The sequence below is a fragment of the Hypanus sabinus genome, chromosome 9, assembly GCF_030144855.1.
Source record: "Hypanus sabinus isolate sHypSab1 chromosome 9, sHypSab1.hap1, whole genome shotgun sequence".
NCBI lineage: Eukaryota > Metazoa > Chordata > Chondrichthyes > Myliobatiformes > Dasyatidae > Hypanus > Hypanus sabinus.
Genome location: NC_082714.1, coordinates 84286704 through 84308714, shown reverse-complemented (window position 1 = coordinate 84308714; position 22011 = coordinate 84286704). Strand labels below are relative to the sequence as shown.

The following is a 22011-nucleotide window of genomic DNA, read 5'->3' as shown; positions in this document are numbered from 1 at the left end:
GAGAGGACAACCTTCCAGCCTTAGGAGGTCAGTGAGGAACACCATGCATAATTCCATCACGGAGTCTGCCCATCAGAGGCTTTCAGGTGCATGGCCAGGCAGCGGCCTCACCGAGGTTTCACTTCCTCCTGGTGGAACGTATGGTGCACCTGTAATGTTCAGATAAGCTTCTACTTTGAGAGTTGTTAACCCCTTGCGTGACAGGAAACAGCCTGGAAGTCTCAGCGTGTGAAACTACTCAGTAAAGGTACGCAGAAAGTTGAACAAATCCATTTCTTAAAGGTCAAGATAGAGAACTGATCCAACCACATTCAGCCATTTGAACAAATCGTTGTTGTATCTTCATTAAGTTTCATTTCCATTGCCACATTTCTCTCTCTCCATGCAGGTCACAGAGTTCTGCTATCAGCAACAATTTATACAAACCAATACACACAAAATGCTGGAGGAACTCTGCAGGTTAGGCAGCATCTATGGAAATATAGTCAAGGTTTTGGGCTGAGACCCTTCAGGGCTGAAAGGGAAGGGGGAAGCGCTAGAATGAAAAGGTGGGGGCAGGGGAAAGAGGCTAGCTGGAAGGAGATAGATGAAGCCAAGGTCAAGGGCTGCAGAAGAAACACTGACAGGAGAGGAGTAGAAACCATAGGAGAAAGAGAAGGAAGAGGAGACCCAGGGGAAGTAATAGGCAGGTGAGAAGAAGTAAAATTCAGAGTGGGAAATAGAGAAAGATTGGGGGGGGGGGGTGGAAGAAGAAATTGATTACTGGAAGGAGAAATCGATGTTCATGCCATCAGTTTGGAGGCAATGCAGACAGCATACAGGGTGTTGCTCCTCCATCCTGAGGGTGGCCACATCCAGGCACAAGGGCAGCCATGAACTGACAAGTTGGAACGGGAATCAGAATTAAAGTGTTTGGTCACTGGGAAGTCCCACTTGTGGCAGATGGTGTGGAGGTGCTCAATAAAGCAGTTCCCCAGTTTACAACAAGTCTCACCAACGTAGAAGAGGCCGCATTGGGAGCGCCAGACACAACAGACAACCCCAGCAGATTTGCAACTGAAATGTTGCTTCACCTGGAAGGATGTTTGAGTAGAGGTGAGGGAGGAGGTGTAGCACTTTTTGGCCGGGATAATTGCTAGAAGGTGGTTAGTGGGGAGGGATGAATAGATAAGGGAATTGAGGAGGGAGCAATCCCTTCGGAAAGCAGGGAGGCGGGGTAAAGATATGCTTAGTGGTAGGAGATGGCAGAAGTCGCAGAGAGTAATTATACAGATGTACTCTACACAAAATTCTGGAGAAACCCAGCAGGTCAGACAGCATCTATGAGGGGAATAAACAGTCAAGGTTTCCTTCCAAATTGTTCACTATCCTTTATCAGATTATTTACTTTTTCCACCCTCTACCTTTTCCAGCTTCTTATTCCATCCCCCCTCCCCCCACCACACACACAGGAGACCAATGAGGCCACTTGTCCAGCCAGTCTGCTCCATCATTTTCCCCCTCAACCCTATCCACCTGCTTTCTCCCCTGTACCTTTCATGCCCTGACTAGTCAAGAACCTATTAACCTCCGCCTTAAATACACCCAATGACTCGGCCTCCACTGCTGCCTGTGGCAAAGAATCCCAAAGATCCACCACCCTCCGGCTAAAGAAATTCCTCATCATTGCAAATAGACATCCCTCTAGTCTGAAGCTCCACCCTCTGGTCCCAGACTCCACTATAGGAAACATCCACTTCACCTAAACCTTTCAATATTTGATAGATTTCAATGAGATTCTTCTCATTCTTGTAAATTCTAGTGAGTAAAGGACCAGAGCCATCAAACATGCCTCATATGATAAGCCCTTCATTCCCAGGATTATTTTTCTGAACCTCCTCTGAACCCTCTCCAACATCAGCACATCCCTTATCACAAAAGCTGACAATATTCCAAGTGAGTCCTCACCAGTACCTCAGCATTACATTCTTGCTTTTTAAGACCATAAGACAACAGGAGTAGAACTAGGTCATTCAACCCATCCAGTCTGCTCCACAGTTTGATCATGGCTGATCCATTTCCCTCTCAATCCTACTCCCTGCTTTCTCCTCATAACCTGTCATGCCCAGACTAATCAAAAACCAGCACTCTCTGCCTTTAATACACCCAGTGACCTGGCCTCCACAGCCACCTGAGGCAACAAATTCCACAGATTCACCACCTTCTAGGCTAAAGATATACTCCAGTCCTCTCAAAATGAATGCTAACATTCCATTTGCCTTCCTCGCCACCAACACAACCTGCAAATTAACCTTTAGGGAATCCTGCACCAGGACTTCAGTGTTCCTTTGTACCTCTGATTTTTGAATTTTTGCCCCTTAGAAATAGTCCACACTTTTATTCCAAAGTGCATGACTGTACACTTCCCGACACAGATTTCCATCTGCCACTTCTTTGCCCGTTCTCCTAATCTGTCCAAGCCCTTCTGCAGCCTTTCTACTTCTCAACACTACCTGCTCCTCCACCTATCTTGGTATCGTTCGCAAATTTGGCCACAAAGCCATCAAATCATCAAAATCATTGACATACAACATAAAAAGCAGCACTGACTCTGACCCCTGTGGAACACCACTAGTTACCGGCAGTCAGATATTCTCCCTTTGCGTCTGCTAATTGGCCAATTCTCTAACCGTGGTAGTATCCTTCCTGTAATTCTGATAATACAAATAAACATCCACTGACTCTCCTTTGTCTATCCTCACTGTCATTTTCTCGAAGAATTCCAACAGATTTGTCAGATCTCATCGGTACATTGATAGAGTAAAACCCAGTAAAACAACAGAGTTACAGAGAAAGCACTTTGCAGGCAGGCTCTAAGATGAGGCTGACTAGGAGGTCAAGAGTACATCTTACCATTCAACAGCAAGAGGGAAGCTGTCCCCCAGCCTGGTGGCACGTGCTTTCAGACTTTTGGATTTTCTGCTCAATAGGAAGGGGTAGTAGCGAGGAGAGAGAACATCCAAGGTGGGAGTGTCTTGATTACGCCAGCTGCTTTTCCAAAGCAACAAGAAGTGTAAGCAGGGGCTGAGAATAACTTGGCTACATTCTGATTCTGAGAGCTCAGAAATGACCAGAGAGGAAGGGGAAGTAATGGAAAGGAAGTTTACCACTGGACAAACCTAAGTGTACCTCTGCCGGGCTGTTCATTTGCAAAAGGCTACTCACCTTGAGAAATGGCTAACGTAAAGGGGTATAATTTTAAGGAGATGGGAGGGGGATGTCAGTGGTGGGTGCGTGGAACACGCTGCCAGGGGTGCTGGTAGAGGCAGATGCATTCATCATCATTGCCATGTGCTGTGTCATAGGACTATGACTGTACTCGGAAAATTTTTCTACACTGCTTTGCTGTTGCCTTCTTCTGGGCAATATCTTTACAAGACAGGTGACGACAGACATTAATGAATACTCATCATAGTATTTAAAAGACTCTTAAGACACATGATGATATAAAAATAGATGGCTATGTGGGGGGGGGAAGTTTAGATTGATTTTAGAGTGGGTTAGAAGGTTGGGACATCATCGTGGGCTGAAGGGTTCACACACACACACCTAGAGGAACTCAGCAATTAGAGGAAAATTAACCACTTGTTATCCTGCAGACCCTCATTGCTAATTAACTAAAGACATCCAATCTGTCTGCAGAGGTTAGTGAATCTAAACAAACACCATTGCAGACTTGTTCTTTCCTCAAAACAATGAAACTCCTCAGCTCCCCAGGCTCTCTTGCATCCTGCCATTGATTCGAAAAGGTCAATGTTATCACAGCAGCACTTTGCCCAATTGGACAAATCTATGTTTTTTCTATCTTGACCATTTGTAATGTGAAGCTGAGAGAGACACGTCACACCGCTGGCTAGCAATGCAGAAACGTGGACTAAAACAGCAGAGATACACTGTCACCCCACCAAGTTAGTTGGGGAACTTAAAATTAATTAAACAAACCCAAACTAAACAGCTCATCATGGAATCAATCACCAATTCTATTTTATTCTCCAGACACTCCCCCTCACATTCTATCACACCTACGCACTGAGATGGGGGGGGGTGCAATTTATAGCAGCTAATTAACCCACTGCACGTCTACAGGATATGGTGTTGAGAAGGGTAATATATCAGCCAAGATGAAAATGGCAGAACAGGCTCGATGGGCCGAATGGTGTAATTCTGATCCTAGGATGATGGGAATCAGAGCACCTAGGGGAAATCTACATGGTCACAGGGAAAACCCTCAAACTCCACACAGCCAGCACCAGAGGTCCCATTATAGAATCAAGGAATTTTGGGCACGCAGGAGGCTGCTCGGCCCATCAAACTCAATGCAAAGCTGCAGTACTGGAATCGAGGTAGCCGCATTAACCCACTCCTCTCTAATAACCCTGAAAATCATTTTCCCTGCCATAATTCCTACTGCCATTAATACAGAAGCAAGGCCCAGAGCATATGATTCACCAAGAAGGGGTTTATTTTTATCAATGTCTTTTACCCATGTCTGTATTCCCAGTTCCTCTAAACATTCAGAAACCTCCACAACACAAGTAGTAGTGACCAAGATATTACGAACTGTTGTGAAAAACAGTCTGCTTCCCTAATATTCTTACAGGTGCGTGCGTGTCCAGTCAAGCCTGTGTGACACCATCCTCACAGCAACACAATAGCGGAGGTCAACACGATTGCTCTACAGCATCAGCAATCAGAAGATTAGGGTTTAATTCCTGCTGCTGTCTGTAAGGAGCTTGTATGGTCTCTCTGTAACTGCAAGGATTTCCCCCACCCACACACCAGTCGTAGGGATTAGAATTAGTGAGTTGTGGGTTTGCAATGTTGGACCAGAAGCACTGTGACACTTGGCTCCAGTATGATTCACAGACTGTGATGGTCATCGATGAGTTTCACTGCAGGTTTTGATATACCTGTGACAAATAATACTTCTTTCATTCTTCAAAGATTTCTACAAAGTGGGGTGGAGATACAGCTCTACCAAACGAGGTGCAAGGTGCTCCCTCTCTCCAAATCACCCTTGGGCAAGGTGTAACACCTGCTTAGCCTCCGATCAGGGTCATGTGATGCCACGGGAGCAGGTGGTGGATGAGCAGCCGGTGCAGATCTCTAGTCCAGATTATGCGACCACTGATGCCAGGCAGACAATCGGTGAACAGTATTAATAATGGCTGGGGTCACCCGTCTTGTAAAGACACTGCCCAGAAGGTGGCAATGAATGAGCAACATAACGATCTATTTTCTCTTCCTCCTGAAAATGGTATTATTGTTATAGAGAAAGCGCAGTGCAGGTAGACAATAAGGTGCAAGGGCCACAATGAGTTAGTGTCCAAGTCGAGAGTCCATCTTATCGTACTAGAGGACCATTCAATAGTTATAGCAGCAGGATAGAAGCTGTTCTTCAGCCTGTTCGCTCATGTTGTCAAGCTTTTGCATTGTCTGCCAAAGGCACATCTTCTGATAGGAGAGGGGAGGAGGGAAAATGCCCAGCGTGGCTGGGTGGGTTCAATGGTCTTCAAAGACTGAAGCCTGAGGGTTGAATCAGAAGTCAGGAAGTCTAGGCCCGTTGTGCAGAGTCGCAGGTTCGCAGATCTCTGCTAGTCCATTGGAGTAGTTGAAGGCCCAACGTCTGTGCGACTGAGTCCAAATCCAGGTCTGCTGGAGGTCGAAGATGGCTTGTCTTAGAGGCCTGTGTACATGCGTTGGGTAGGAGTGAGGAACAGGGCTTGCTTTGTTGCTTGTTGGGTTCTGTGTTGCTCTGCTGAACATGGTGGGCATGCTAAGTCGGCGCCAGAGTGTGTGGCAACACTTGCGGGTTGCCCGCGGCTCATCGTTGGGTGTGTTGGTTGTTGACCCAACATTTCACTGCATGTTTCCATGCACACATGATAAACCAACTTGAATCATGAATTTTGAATCTTTGCCACCATGAAATCGATGAGATCTGTTTGTGATGTGTCATTAAAGAGCCAAATTTTTCCACTGCTGACACGCAGCGGAAAAGACTGTTTAAAAACAAAGCCATCGTTGCCCTGCGTTGACAGTGGGAAAACATGCTCCAACCGTGGAGCAAGTTTTGCGTCAACACTCTCCTCCACATGTCAAAACCTTTCAGATCTGCAGCACACCTGGGTTCAGTTTTATTTTTTTCCAAGTAACATGCACTGTTGCGGGAAAAATAAAGAAAACGTTGTGACTTTGCAGTCACTTATGACCCCTGGCTGTCAGTGCACTGCCTGTTGCAATGCCAACACACAGTACAGGCCTGTACCGTGACCCATGACGTTATGCCAACCTTTTAACCTATTCCAAGATCATTCTAACCTTTCCCTCCTATGCTGAACATCATCATGTGCCGTGTCATATTGACGTGGACAATCATGACTATGACTGTTCTTGGCAAATCTTCCTACAGAAATAATTTACCGTTTCCTTCTTCTGGGCAGTGTCTTTACAAGAGAGCTGACCCAAACCATTATCAATACTTTTCAGAGTGTGTCTGCCTGACATCAGTGATCACAAGTCCTGGTTATGCAATATGCACCGGCTGCTCATGCGACAGCCCATCAACTGCTCCCATGGCTTCACATGACCCTGATCGGGGGCTAAGCAGGTGCCACACCTTGCCCAAGGGTGACCTGCAGGTTAGCGGAGGGAAGGAGCGCTTTTCACCCTTGCGTAGAGATGAACCTCCACCCCACCACCCATCCTCCTACATCACCCTCCATTTTTCTATCATCTACGTGTCTAAGAGTTTCTTAAAATGTCCTCAACCACCACCCCTGGCAGGTTGTTCCACACACCCATCACTCCAAAAACTCAACCTTTTACAACCCCCTTACTTTCCTCTGACCAAAAAATTATGCACCCTCATATTAGCCAATTCTGCCCTGGGAAAGTCTCTGGCTGTTTGCTTGATCTATACCTCTAATCTTAAACACCTCTATCATCACCCCTCAACCTTCTTTGGTCCAGAGAGAAGAGCCTTAGCTCCCTCAACCTTTCCTCTTAAGTCATGCTCTGTAAGTCAGGCAGTATCCTGGTAACTCTCTTCTGCATCCCCTTTAAATCCTCAATATCCCTCCTAGAATGAGGCAACCAGAACTGAACAGAATACTCCCAAGTGTGGTTTAAGTAAGCTTTTATAGAGTTGCAACATTACCTCACAGCTTTTGATCTCAGTCCCCCAACTATTGAAGGCCAACACACCATACACATCTTTAACTACCTATCAACTTGAGGGATCTATGAGCATGGACCCCAAGATCCCTCTGTTTCTCCACACTGCCCTTAACCCTGTATTTTGCCTTCAAGTTCGGCCTCCCAAAGTGAATCCCTTCACACTTTTCCAGTTGAATCCATCTGCCACTTCTGAACTCATCTCAATGTCCAGTTGTAACACAGAAACATAGAAAACCTATAGCACAATACAGGCCCTTCGGCCCACAAAGATGTGCCAAGCACATCCCTACCTTAGAACTACCTAGGCTTTACCCATTGCCCTCTATTTTTCTAAGTTCCACATAGCCATCCAGGATTCTCTTAAAAGACTATCTATGACAACTTTCTACAACATTGAACTGAAAGAACTTTATAGAGAGAATGTCTCCACACTCCCCACATTTTACAGCACTGTGAAAAACAAAAGGACTGGCAGCATGAAACCGTGCATCCAAGTACAATACACCCATTAGATGGCAGAGACATGAGGTCCACACCACCTCCTTACTCCACTACTGTTATCAACCCTGCCAGAAGCACCAACTCTGTCTACACACGGCACCACCACGGTGAATCGGATCTCAAATAATGATGAGGCGGAGGACAAAAGGACACAAGAGCCTCACACACAAAAAATACTGGAGGAACTCAGTAGGTCAGACACCATCTGTGGAGGGGAATAAGCAGACATTTCAAGCCAAATGGTATGGCACCAGGACTACTATCTAAGTCAACATCCACCATCTGGGTCATGCCAACTTCTCATAGCTCCCATCAGGCAGGAAGTACAGAAACCTGAAGTCCCAAACCACGGTTCAGGGGCAGCTCCTTCCCTTCGGCCAGTTTTGTGAACCAACCAACACGACAGCTACACTTTGACCACTTTGATCTCTTTACAATAAAATGGGCTTTGTTTTTGTTCTAGTCATATTCTTGTAAAATTTGCATCCAGATTTTTTCCTGTGAATGTTGCTCATTTGATGCTGTGCACCCGTGATGTTGTTGCAAGTAAGCTTCCACTGCACCTGTGCATATGACAACAAACGTGACTTTGAACAACCTTTCTCTGAAGGTCAGCAAAACAGGTCATTGACTTCAGCTGGCAGGGTAGAGCACACACGCCTGTAGGTGTCAAAGGTGCTGAAGTGTAGATGGTTAATGGCTTCAAATTCCTAGGTGTAAACATCACCTAGGAACAAGGCTATTCAAATTCAAAGACGAAGTTTATTGTCAAATGCACAGGCATGTGTTAACAAGCGCAATGAAAACCTTGTACTGGTCCAGCCACTTGGACACTACAGCCAAGAAAGCATACCAGAACCTCAGAAGGCTGGGAAATTTGGCACATCTCCATTAACACTCACCAATTTTTAAATTGATGCACCATAGAAAGTATCCTATTCTGAAGCATCAAGCCAACTGCTCTGCCCAAGACTGCAAGGGACTGCAGAGACCAGTCCATTAGGAAAACCAGCCTCCCCCTCCAGAGATTCTGTCTACACTTCTCTGCCAGCTTAATCAAAGACCAGACCCACCCCAGACATTCTCGCTTCTCCCTCCCATCAGGCAGAAGAGACAAAAGCCTGAAAGCATATCACCAGACTCAAGGACAGCTTCTACCCTGCTGTTATCAGAGCCTTGAATGGACATCTTGTACTTTAATGATAAACTCTTGACCTCACAATCCAGCTCAGCATGGCCCTTGCACTTTGTTGTCTGCCTACATTGTACTTTTTCTATAACCTTAGCAGCATTGTTACTGACTTCCCCCTGTACTACCTCAATGCATTGGCATTTTGAAATGATCTGTATGGATAGCTTGTAAAACTACATATTTCACTGTAACGCAGTACATACAACAATAATAAACCAATTCCAATTCCATTCTGATGAAATGCTGAATAACACTCAGCCAGGATTGACCAGTGGTGTCAAAGTGGCACAGAGAAGGAGGTTTTAAAAATGACTCACAATTGATTCATCGACTATGACTGAGGTAGCTCTTGCCATTTAAGCTGTTTGCGAGACCTCGAAATTGCAAACGTGCAATTGTGAGGCAGCATTCTTCAGGGTTGGAAAGGAAGAAAGGATTTCTAAGGGGAAGTGAGGAAGAATAAGTCTTGTGTTCCTACAACCACACTCTCCCAGCACGGACCAGCCAGTTCCAGTCATGAAACATACGGTAACTAAAGAAGCCCTGAGGCCACATTGGCATCTCCAACAACCCTACACAAAATTTCCTTTATCCTCCCCCTAACTCTCTACCCCAGATTCTAACCCTCGCCTGGACACTACAGATATGTCGGGCCCTCAGCTGGGCTCAAGATACTGCTGTTATTTTGGCACCGAAATGTGTGGCTGCCCTTGCGGGCTGCCCTCAGTACATCCTTTGGTGCTGTTGGCTGCTAAAACAAATGACACACCTCACTATTTTTCAATCTGCATGATACATTAATTAATCTGAATGTAAAGAAGTCACACCAGTGGCTATTCTTCCTTCAGAGCTGGAGGAGATTTGGTATGCGAAGACTCTAGCAAATTTCTACAGATGTACCGTGGAGAGCATTCTAACTGGTTGCATCACTGTCTGGTATGCAGGGGCCACTGCACAGGATTGGAAAAAGATGCAGAGTTCTAAACTCTGCCAGATCCATCACAAGCAGTAGCCTCCCACCATCACGGACAATTTTCAAAAAGCCATTCCTCAAGAAGACAGCATCCGTTATGAAGGATCTTCACTATCCAGGACATGCCCTCTTCTCATTACTACCATCAGTCTCAAAACCCACACTTTAGGAACAACTTCTTCCCCTCCACCAGATTTCTGAAGTCCATTCTCCCATGAACACAACCTCACTATTTTTGAACCACTTTTTAAAAAATATTTCTTACTGTAACTTTCAGCAATTTTATGTACCTCTGGAGTAAAACAAAAAATTTGGTGACATGGGTCAGTGATAATAAACCCAATACTGAATTTACAGCAGCAAAGTAAACTCCCAATCTACTGGTCTTTGGAATGTGGAAGAAAATAGAGCACCTGAGGGAACCCTCACAGGGAGAGCAAACTCCACATTGTTCGGACCCCAGGTCAAGACTAAACCCGGCTTCTTTGGTGCCGAGGTAGCCACTGTGTCACCCATGATAAAAGTTTCAGGGAATTGGGGGGGATTCTCAGACTCCTGTAAATAATGGGTTAAGTACTGACTATGTCAGTGACTGCAGTGTGTTTGAATAATGTCTCACAGCTGCTTCTTTGGAGCAAGATAAGGGTTAAAGATGTCTCCTGATTTTTCACACCTTTTGATTTCGACAAAAGGCGATACCTGATGGAAATTAGACAGGGCATTCCTTTCTTAATTAAAGCATAAATCTGGTGGACGTTCTTATCTTTGTAATAAGTTTTGCCTCCAACAATCCGGGTAGGACATTCCTTTCTTTAATTAAAGTGACTGGAGTGTCTATCAGACTGATTGTCCTTTTGCATCGGTGGCCTTATAACAATTGTAACAATTCTGATGTCAGGCAGTGAACTTGTTGAACCACTGGAGGGATGAGAGCGCTTCTGCCCCCGATGTCGGGACCAAGTTCACTCGCCGGGTGAGCTCAAAGAAATAAACGGGTGAAAAGGTAAGTGCTGTGATTATTTGGTCTGGGGTGTTTTTTAAAATTTACACCCTTTACACTCATCCCAACTTATTCTCCCCACATCCCCATCATCTCTCCCTAGTTTCACACACTTTCAGCAACCAGTTAACCCACTGGCTCCATGTGCAGGAGGAAACTGGAGCCCACAGTGGCAGCCTGCCTGGTCACAGGGAGCACGTGCAAACACTACGCCAGCAGCACCAGGGGTTAGGATCCGACCTATCGCCCAGTCTTACCAAAGTTGTGCTTCTACATGACTAACAATGCAGATCAGCAGGAAGAGAGAAGCTGGCAGCTATTAGATCAACACCCACAGAAGAGGAATACAGAATAATTAAAACTGACAAGCACACATACACCCTCCCTTAAAATCGTGCAAGGCACCAGGAATCGGTGCGGCAGCTTGGCTTCTGGCTGGTACAGTGATCCACATCAAAGGCAGCACCTCCCAAAACAGAAAGTACCCTTACCGGTTTAGAGCTTGGCAGAAACCCAGCCTTGGTTGAGCCGTATCGCGAGCTCAAATAGTTTGGGCCTTGTGGATTATGGCATCGTCGTCAATTGCATCTAACCTAATGGAAATCAAACAATGAGACTTGGACAATTTCTGTAAACCTCCATCTTCCTCCCCCCCTCCCCCCGCCCCCAAACACCTGTTGCTCATGAAGCCCGCCACTCTCACCTGGCCCCAGAGAAATTACCAAACGCATTAAACCGAAGCTGGATTAGTGCGGTAATCCGCTGCCAATCTCCCCGCTCTGACGTATTAGCTTTTCTTCTGTGCGGAGCAGGGATAGAGAATTGCACGACGCAAAAACAGAGAGAGAGCCACAACATCAGATTAGATAAAAATAATCTCAATTTAGCTGGTACTCCGGTTCCAGTTAAAAGGACCCTAGTGGGACTGGAGGGTTTGGGTTACAAATAGGGACTGGACCGGCTGGGACTGCTTTCCCCAGAGCAAAGGATGCTGAGCAGTGATCTTACAGACGTTAATAAAAATCACAGGAGGTATAGGTAAGGTGGATGGTCAAAGAACTTTACCCACAGTACAAAACTAGGGGGCACAGGTTTACAGTGAGAGGGGAAGATTTAAAAGAGACACGAGGGGGCAACATATAGAGGGTGGGAGGGAAGGTGATCGCAAGACCCTGTTCGACATTGGCAAGCCCAGTTCACTGGTTCACTTGGGCAAGAGCAGAGGCGTGGCAGGCATACCGCAGTCTCTGCTGGGCTGGAGGGGGCGGAGCGCTGGATTGCGTTCACCTGCAGCTCCACTCGTGCATGACGACGACTTGTTCTTGCAGAAACATGGCTCCAGGACAACATCCCATGCACCATCAATCTATAGTCCATGGCACTCAGGGACCCGGGCTGTATTTATGACTCTATATTTTTCCGCTATCATAATCATAAGCACTATATGTGCCGTGTGTGATTGAGTGTCTTACACCTTGGTCCCGGAGAAACACCGTTTTGAATTTGCGTGTATAGTTGAATGACAATTAAACTGGAACTTGATTTTGGTGAGAATATGGAATGAGCTGCCAGAGGAGGTAGAGGTGGGTACAATTACCATATTTAAAAGGAACTTGAGCAGTTACATGGGTAGGAAAGGAATGGGGGAAGAGGGGATTATGGGTCAATGCCTGACAAATCTCAGTTAGGCAAATTGGTCAGCAAGGCTGTAGGACTTGTTTCTGTGCTGTATGACTTCCCAATGAAAGGGCCTACAAGTACGTAGTGCCTCTCGCAGACACAGAATGAAGGGAAGAGAGCCAGCAATTTGTTCGCAAGGGGGCACAAATTGTAACCACTATCAAATCTGTAACAAAGACAGAAAATGGTGGAAGACTCAGCAGATCAGGCCAGATCAATGCAAAGGGAATCAATATTCTCATTTAATATCAGAGAATGTATACAATATTCAACCTGAAGTTCTTGTTCTTCGCGGAAAAAAACAGAAGAGTGCCTCACAGAATGAGTGACAGTAAAAATGTTAGAACCCCAAAGTTCCCTCCCGGGGACAAGGAGCAGAAAAACAACTCTCCCTCTCCCCTCCCCACTTATTTCAGCAATAAAAAGCATCTGCAGCCCCCATGACCTGCAGTACAACAAAAACTCATCATTCACCTGACAATTCAACACATCACAGGCTTTCTCTCTCACTAACAAAAGGACAGAGGTGTCACGCAGCAAGAATGGAGACAAACAAGACAGAGAGAAAAACCTCGCTGATTTACAGTGTCAGATCAATAACACCTGATGTCGAAGGCCCTTCATCAAAACTGGAAATGGCAGCAAAAACAAGCAGGATTTAAATCAGCAAGTATCAACAAGGTAATGGTACACTAGGGTGCTTAGTTAATCCCACTGCTTCCAGGAGAGTCTAGTTAATAGATCAATGAAAGGTATCAGAGTGAGTGGGGGAAAAAAGGGTATGAAACACAATGTTTGGGTACTGATTATCGGAGAACTGGAGCAAGTGTTCAAAGTGGCTCAGGATTCCATATATTCAGCGTGTGAAAGGGTGGCTGGCACACCCTCAGATGTGCCACATTTCACTGCAAGTTTCAATGTACATGTGATAAGTTCAAATTTCAAAGTATATTTATTATCACAGGACGTCTATGTCACCTTATACAACCCCAAGACTCATTTTCTTGCAGGCGTTCACAGCAGAACAAAGAAATGCAATAGAATCACTGAAAAACTACACAAACTGACAAAAAAACCAATGTGCAAAGAAATAAACTGTGCAAATACACACACAAAAAAACAAATAATAATAAAATACAGAGAATGTGAATTGTCAAATCCTTGAAAGCCAATCGACAGGTTGTGGAATCAGATCAGTGTTGAGATGAGTGAAGTTGTCCGCACCGGAAAGCTTCAGGCACCTCATGGTTGTAGGATAATAACGGTTCCTGAGGGACCCAAAACCTAACCTACGTAACTGAATCGGAATCTGAAGCAATGCTCCCACATTTCTTACATTGTGTGAGGGAGGCCAACAGTACAATAATGGATGTCTGTCTCCCTGGCCATTCCTTTTTCTCTCTTGTACAGGAGCTTGAAAGTCCTGATGTCCAGACAAGAACAACTCCTTCCCCACCGCTGTCAGACCTCTAACCCCATCACGTCTTTCGCACCTCCTTCCCCATATGTCCATGCCAATGAATTTATCTGAAATCTGCCTGGATTTGAGCAATATTCCTCCAAAACTTTCCTACCCATGCAACTGTCCAAAAGTCTTTTAAACACCACAATTGTAACCACTCCCACCACTTTCGCGGGCAGCTCGTTCCATTTTCTCACCACCCTCTGTGTGGAAAATGTTGGCCCTCAGGTCCTTTTAAAATCTTTTCCCCATCACTTTAAATCTATGCCATCTATTTTTGGACTCCTCTAGTGGGGATAAAATTTTTTGGACCATATATCTCATCTATTGTTGCCACATTCCTGGACTCAGTTCTACCTCTTGATTATTCTGTTTCAGTAATTCTTTTTACAGTGCTGTGGCCTTCCATCGGTCAGGGCTGACCATGGATGTTGCATCTTAGCTGTCTAGCTACCCAAGCCAGGGCAGTACGACGTGGAGAGCAAGCTGTTGCCCATGAAGCAGGTTCTCCAAATGCACGGCAAAGACCAAAACAGTTTGGCACCAGCAATGTTACAGGTGTTTGGAACTCAACGTAGGACTGCCTTAGAGACTCCAGCTCCAGATTTTTCCTCATGTTTTACTCCCAAAGCCTTCCTCTTGAGTGGGTATAGCTGCGAGGCAGTAAGGGTTTCCTTCCCCTAAATGAGCTGCCAACCACAGCTGACAAGCCCCATCTGCCCAGATTGCAATACAGTCTTTGCACTGTTCTGCTGCTTTGCAGTCACCTTTGCGTGTTTATTATTACCGTGTACATTGTTAATAATGATGAAGATGACACTGTTTATTCTCCAAGCTTCATGTAACAAGAAATTTCATTGCACCCTGACATATAATCTCTTCAGCACCAGGATTGTCAGCTTACATTGTCAGTTTAGGAACAATTTCTTCCTCGTTGCCATCAGATTTCTGAATGGACAATGAACCCATGAATACTAACTACCTCACCAAGTTTACTTTCTTCTTGCTACATGTAATTATACACACACATATGTTACATATCTACACATATACATATAGTAATATATAACATATTTCTTGTTGCAATTTATAATATAGTTTATGCATTGCACTGTACTGCTGCCACAAAATAAATTTCATGGCAGATGTCAGTGATCATTATCCTAATTCTGATTCTAGATTATCCATATTCACATCACTGGAGTGGAACCTGAATCTCTTCACTCTACCATGACTCGAGGGAGAAAATACTACTCGTTTTATCTTGACTAAAACTTTGTAGTACAGGACCTGAGCTGCAAGGAACAGATTGGAACAGATTGGAGACCTGATTAAAGTTCACAACATTATGATAGACAATTTAAAAAACCTTTCGACAATAATAAAATTAAAAAGGTTAGGGGTAAGAGCCAAAGGGGTCACAAGGACAACTGTTTTCATGCAGAAGGTGGCTAGAATCTGGAACCAACTGCCTAAGGTTCCGCCAACTGCTTCTGCCTAAGAGACAGAGGCTCTCACAACATCTAAGATATCTCTGCATTCTCTTCTTCCCCCCACCACAATTCCAAGAAGATAAAGCTGGACACAATGTGCCAGCAAGCTCAAGGACAGCTTCTATCTTGCCATTGTAAGATTATCAAGTAGTTTCCATGTATGAAAGAGATACACTCTTGACCTCTCAATCTACCTCATCGTAGAGTGTACCTTGTTGTCTACCTGCACTGCACTCTCTCTACTGACAGGCATGCACCAGATACTTGGCTCAGCTTCACCACACCCCCACATCTTCTATTAATATTGCATTTGGCTACTTCCAACTTGGTACAAACAAGTTCAACTGCAGGAGCAAGGGCCATGATGTACATAGTACAGTACAGCATTGCCTCATAAGACCATAAGCAAATGAGAACTGAATTATGTCATTCAGCCCATCGAGTCAGCTCAACCATTCCGTCATGGTTGTTTTATCGACTCCCTTCTCCTGCCTTTTCCTCATAAACTTTGATACCCTTACTAATCAAGAACCTATCAATTTCCATTTTAAACATACAGTACTCAATTATTTGGCCACCACAGCCATCTGTGGCAATGAACACTGTGTGCTAGCTCAAGAAATTCCTCCTTACTTCTGTTCTAAATCAATGTCCCTCCATTCTGAGGTTGAGCCTCTGGTCCTAGACTCCCCACTATAGGAAACATCCTCTCCATGTTCACTTTCAATATTCAACAGGTTTCAGCGAGATTCTCTCCTCCCATCACCCCATTCTTCTAAACTCCAGCAAGTTACAGGCAAGTAACCCTTTCATTCCCAAAACCTTTCTCATGAACCTCCTCTGGACCCTCTTCAATGCAGCACAGCTTTTCTTAGATAAGGTGCCCAAAACTGTTGGTCACTGGCAGCCAACCAGAAAACGCCCCCTTTATTCCCACTCTTTGCCTCCTACCATTCAGCCAATCTTCTATCCATGCTAATATCTTTCTCTAAATACCATGGGCCCTTACCTTGTTAAGCAGCCTTACGTGCACCTTGTCAAAGGCTTCTGAACATCCACTGACTGACTCTCCTTTGTCTATCCTGCCTGTTATTTCCACAAAGAATTCCAACAGAGCTATCAGGGAAGATTTCCCCTAATGGAAACCACACTGAATTTATCATATGCCTCCAAGTATCCAAAAACCACATCTTTAATAATGGACTCCAGCATCTTCCCAACCACTGAAGTCAGGACAACTTTTCTTCGGCCTCCCTTCCTTCTTAAAGAGTGGAATGACATTTGCAACTTTCTAGACCTCCAGGATCACCATTGACTCTAGTGATTCTTGAATGATCACTACCAATGCCTCCACAATCACTTCAGCTTTGGTACTCTGGGATGTAGTCCATCTGGTCCAGGTGACTCACCTACCTTTAGACCTTTCAAACTCCAATTATTTTCTCCTTCTGCCCCCTGAGAGTCTCAAATTTCTAGCATTGCTGCGGTCTTCCACAGTGCAGATTGACATAAAATACTTATTGAGTTCATCCATCATTTCTTTGTCCCCCATTAATAACTCTCCATCATTTTCCAGCAGACTGAACTATTCCAATTAATGAAGACCAGCCATACCGCTTCTTAACCATCCCAATAAGGCACCCAGAGCTGAACACAATACTCCAAGTAGTCAGAATGTCCAAAAAGATGTAAAACCCCTTATTCAGCTGTTGAGTTGAGGACCGCTCTTATGGCAATGAACCTCAACTTGAAGGTGATGGTTCCTTCTCCTGCATTTATATAGTGCCTGTCACAAATGTCAGGATCTCAAAATAATACTTTTGAGAAAATCTTGTCTTACTAAATCATATGAAAGGTTTAACTGGCCCTCAACTATACATGCTCATGGGAATGCAAACTCATCGATATTTAATGCTGGTGAATCAGTACTTCCAGCGCAGACTAAAGTTTACAAGTTATTTCTAATACCAATACAGTAAACAATCAGCAGGTCAGCCAATCACTGTTGAGAGAGAAACAGTGTTAGCATCTCTGTACTGTCTTAATCCTAACCCCTGATTCTGTCTTCTGAATTTATTCAGCCAAAATTGATCAACTGGCCAAACGTGCCCATTCTGTGTAATTTTAACTTCCATGACGCAACGTGGGACACTCCTGCTGTGTTAAGGGAGATAGATAACTGAGATGATTGGCCGTTCCTATCATTAATGGGCTTTCCGCCTCGGCCAGAAAGTCCAGGACCAGAGGGCACAGCCTCAGAATACAAGGACATCCCTTTACAACAGAAATGAGAGGAACTTCTTTAGCCAAAGGGTTGTTAATCTGTGGAATTCATAATCTCATAGAACATTACAACACAGAAACAGGCCTTTCAGCCCATCTAATTCATGCTGAACCTTTAATCTGCCCGGCCCCATCGATCTTCACCCAGGCCATAGCCCTCCATAACCCACCCATCCAAGTTCCTCTTAGTTGTTGAAATTGGACCTGAATCCACCACTTGCACTGGCAGCTCATTCCACATTTGCACCACCCTGAGTGAAGAAATTCCCTCTCATTTTCCCCTTAAATAATTTATCTTTCACATTAAATCATGACTTATAGTTCTAGTCTCACACAACCTCAATGGAAAAAGCCTGCTTGCATTTACCCTATCTATATTCTCAATTTTGTATATCTCTATCAAATTTCCCCTCATTCTCCCATGCTCCAGGGAAGGAAGTCCTAACCTATTCATCCTTTTCCTATAACACAGGTCCTCAGGTCCCAGCAACACCTTTATAATTTTTTTCCGCTTCAATTCATTGCCACGGACAGCTGTGCTGGGCAAATCATTGGGTATACTTAAAGCAGAAGTTGATAGGTTCTTGATTAGCAATGGTGTCAAAGGCTACAGGAAGAAGGCAGGTTGAGAGGGGTAACAATAAATCAGCCATGATGGAATGGCTGTAGACCAAATGGTCTAATTCTGCTCCTATGTCTTATGGAAAGTACAAACTGTATCTGAGCTCATTTGGATTAGGTGTCTGTTTGTAATGTGTTTCATTTAAGCAGCCAGGGATTTAAACCGAAACTATTAGGGATGGATAAATGCCAAGTCTAGGAAACAAGGAGCACACGTATTGTATTTACAGAGCCTGGGCTGGATAACACACCTGTCGGTACATCTGTCCACCCATCTAACAGGGTGGTGGCTCCACCTCTTGCAACATTCTCATTACACCTTCCACAGTAGCAACCGGCAAAAAAAACCAGCATCTATTAAATGGCAGCCATCCCCCAAAGGTGTTACCACCACACTGAACGGCTTCTCCAACAACGCCCAACTGCAATTCCCTATTCAGCTGACCTTGCCCCCACCCCACTGCCTGAAATAAAACAGGCCACAGAGCAGTTGCTGCTCAAAGCCTACCTAACTAACACTGCGACTGTACCTAGATGTACTGGTACTCACACCTCAGCAAGAAACTTGACTTGGACAGCTGCTTCCCTTCAACCATTCAGATCTTGAATCGCTAGTTTAGCAACACAGTGGCCACTTTGACCAGTCCTGAAGGACGTCGACCCGAAACACTGATAGTTTCTTCCCCTCTATAGACGCTGCCCCAATCTGCTGAGATCGTCCAGCATTTTGCAATGTGTTGCACAGGAGCCGAATCAGACCACTCGGCTCATTGGTCTGCTCCTGCAGAACCTCTTGAGTTTGTCGACTATCATCACTTTGCAATGTAACAAAATGTTGTGTTCTTTAGTTCTCAAAAGAATTGTATTCATGTTTCTGCACTTCTTGCAAATGTTGTTTATCGTGGGCCCATTACAAGTCTCTCGCTGCACCTGAGCTTACATGTACTTGTGCATATGACAATAAATGCGACCTTGACTTTAACTTTGATAATCAATTCCAATTCCTTTGTCACCTTTGCCACCAAAGGGAAGATGAGTGAGTGGGGGGGGGGGGGAATTGAAAGGCCTCTGCTATCAGATTCCTCCTCCTTCTGCCCTGTATCCCTTTCACCTATCCCCTTCCAGCTTCTTACTTCCCACTCACCTATCACCTGCCATCGTGTACCTCTTTCCCTCCCCCAACTTCTTATTCTGGCTTCTGCTCTCTTCCTTTCCAGTCCTGAAGCAGGGTCACAGCCCAAAAAGTCCACTGTTTATTTCCCTTCATAGATGCTGCCTGACTTGCTGAGTTATTGCAGTATTTATGTGTGTTGCTTCAATTCCTCACTTCCTGCACTTCACACACCATCACTGGCAGCTAGCCCTGTCATTACCTAGCACCGTCAGAACCTGTCTGGTTACTTTTAGTCAACCTCCATCACCTGACAGCCCCTACACCCCACCAGACCTCTCTACCCTCAGATATCCACACAGCCCTGACAGTCATTTGTACTGCAGCCTACAAGAGGTTAACAAACGTGACAATCCCATAACTGCTCCGAGAGATTTAGATGAGGAAGTGGAAGGGTGGGTTAATAAGTTTGCAAATGATACAGAGCTTGGTGGTGCTGTGGATAGTAGGTTATCACGGGTTACAGCTTGCCATTAACAGGATGCAGAGCTGGGCCAAGTGGCGGATGGAACCCAATCTGTTAAAAGTGTAAATTGATGCACTTTCGGAAGGTCGGACTTGGGCAGAGAGAGCGCAGGGTGAGTGGTAGGATCCCTGGCAGGGTGTAGGAAAGTAGTTGGGAGAACTTGGGAGTAGGTTAAAGGGACTGTCCTGAACGCCTGACCTCAAAAGAGTGACAGGAGAGGTCGGCCACATGGAGGGGGCGGGGGTTCCGGGTGGAGGGAGGGGCGCGAAGGGGCGGTGCTACGGGAAAGGGCGTGTCCAGGGGCGGGGTCACATCGCCAGCCCGGCGTCTCGCCGCCCAGCCCACTCCCTGACCTCTGACCCTTCCCTTCACCTGTTGTCAAATAGCCAAGACGGCCGGCCCGACGGGAGTTTACCTTCCCAGCCACCCCCCACCCCAAACCAGCCAAGCCGAACGACGGTCAAACAAACTAACTGCGGGTCAACCGGCCGTCGCCTACCTGCACTCGGCAGCAGCTTCCGTTCCTGGAGTAATTAATTTAACCGGGCTGACAACACCGAAGAGACAGGCAGAGAAGAAGGGCACGCCGCTAATTCACTGCTCAGCGTGTTTCTCCCTCCCGTCGCCCATTCGCTCTGCTCCCGAGGAGGGGGAAAAAACTTCACGCAATGCCGCTTGAGACTCCGCCTCCCGCCCGGCCTACTGGACGCCGCCGCCGCCGCCCCTCCCCCTCGGCGGCGGGCGGGCGAGCGAGCGGGCGGCCCCCTTGGATTTCCATCTCCATTAGTCAATACCGACGTCAATTTAAGTAACGTCCAGCCGGCCTGGACCGACATACCCGTCTGGTTGGTGTATGGTAACATCAATCTCAAAACAAGCGGTTTCTATTGGCTTCCAGATGAAGCTCCGCCCGATTGACAGTCGCGTCAGTCACCTCAGACGCGCCCAGCCTCGTGGCGCAGTCCGCAGTGCCAATTGGAGAATCTAGGTGTCTATCAAATATTTCCCTGCCCCATCAGGTTGCGCAAGCGACGACATAGAAAAACTCAGTGTGCTGATTGGTCAGGTGTCGCCCGTGAGTGGATACAATCCCGTCGATCACGCTAAGCTCCGCCTCCACGACTTCAACCTCCATCTTGATTGGTTGGATCTGCAGGGCGCAGGCGAGGCTTTGGAGTCGCCACCTGATCTAATTCGCCCCGCCCCGAGACTGAGGTAGGTCACCTGAAGCCCTCCCTCTCCTCACTCAGTAACTGAAGATAGGTATTAAATTTAGTTGATCACTGAACGAGGATCCTGAGGAAAAATGTAGTAAAACCTTCACATTTTTGTTATGAATAGCAAACTCCTGTCTGTGGCGCTTGTTCACTGGTCACGTGGGGCAAATACAGCCGCCCTCCCTGCCCTACAGGCGTCGGACCGTGGCTTTCCCCCCTCACGCCAGCAGAGTCTATATTTCCTATTTTCTCTTTTTATACTCTCTCTCTCCCCCCCCTCCACATTCGCCCACCTCCATCCACCCCCAAAGCCTCCATCTCTCACCCAAACTTTAATCTACCTCCCAAGCTTTTATCTCCCCACCCAAGCATCCCTCTCACCGCCAGCCAAGTTCCCCCCCCCCCCAAAGTCCGGTCTCCCTTTCACCCCAGCCCTGCCTAGCCTTCTTCTCTCACAGTTCCCACCACCTCCCTCCCCCTCTCTTATTCAAAAGGTGCCCTCAAGACAACCCACAGTAGTACAGCACACCAGTTTGTTTAACTGGACAAGGCAGGGACTAGGTATTGATAGTGAATGATCAGCCATGATCTCAGAATGGCGGTGCAGACTCGAGGGGCCGAATGGTCTACCTCTGCACCTATTGTCTAACTTCGGTGGAATGTTCTAGATCAAAACTGAGGTCAGGATTACGGTATATGACACCTGGACATGTGTGGATTGCTTAGAGATGGCC

The 22011-nt window shown here is 45.9% G+C and overlaps 1 protein-coding gene across 6 annotated transcripts in view; it reads right to left on the bottom strand.

The window, feature by feature from the left end:
• Positions 1 to 20752, bottom strand: part of LOC132399542 (zinc finger and BTB domain-containing protein 7B-like) — a 191592-nt gene extending 170840 nt beyond the window's left edge. For 4 of the 6 annotated variants that reach the window (XM_059980016.1, XM_059980018.1, XM_059980015.1 and 1 more), the window contains exons 1-2: positions 20560 to 20752; positions 11376 to 11477 (exon numbers count right to left, since the gene is read on the bottom strand). The gene's annotated coding sequence lies outside the window, so the exon portion shown is untranslated. The remainder of the gene's footprint in view (positions 1 to 11375; positions 11478 to 20559) is intronic. The other 2 variants (XM_059980020.1, XM_059980019.1) reach the window with 1 other exon arrangement.
• Between the last annotated feature and the right edge of the window lie 1259 nt (positions 20753 to 22011).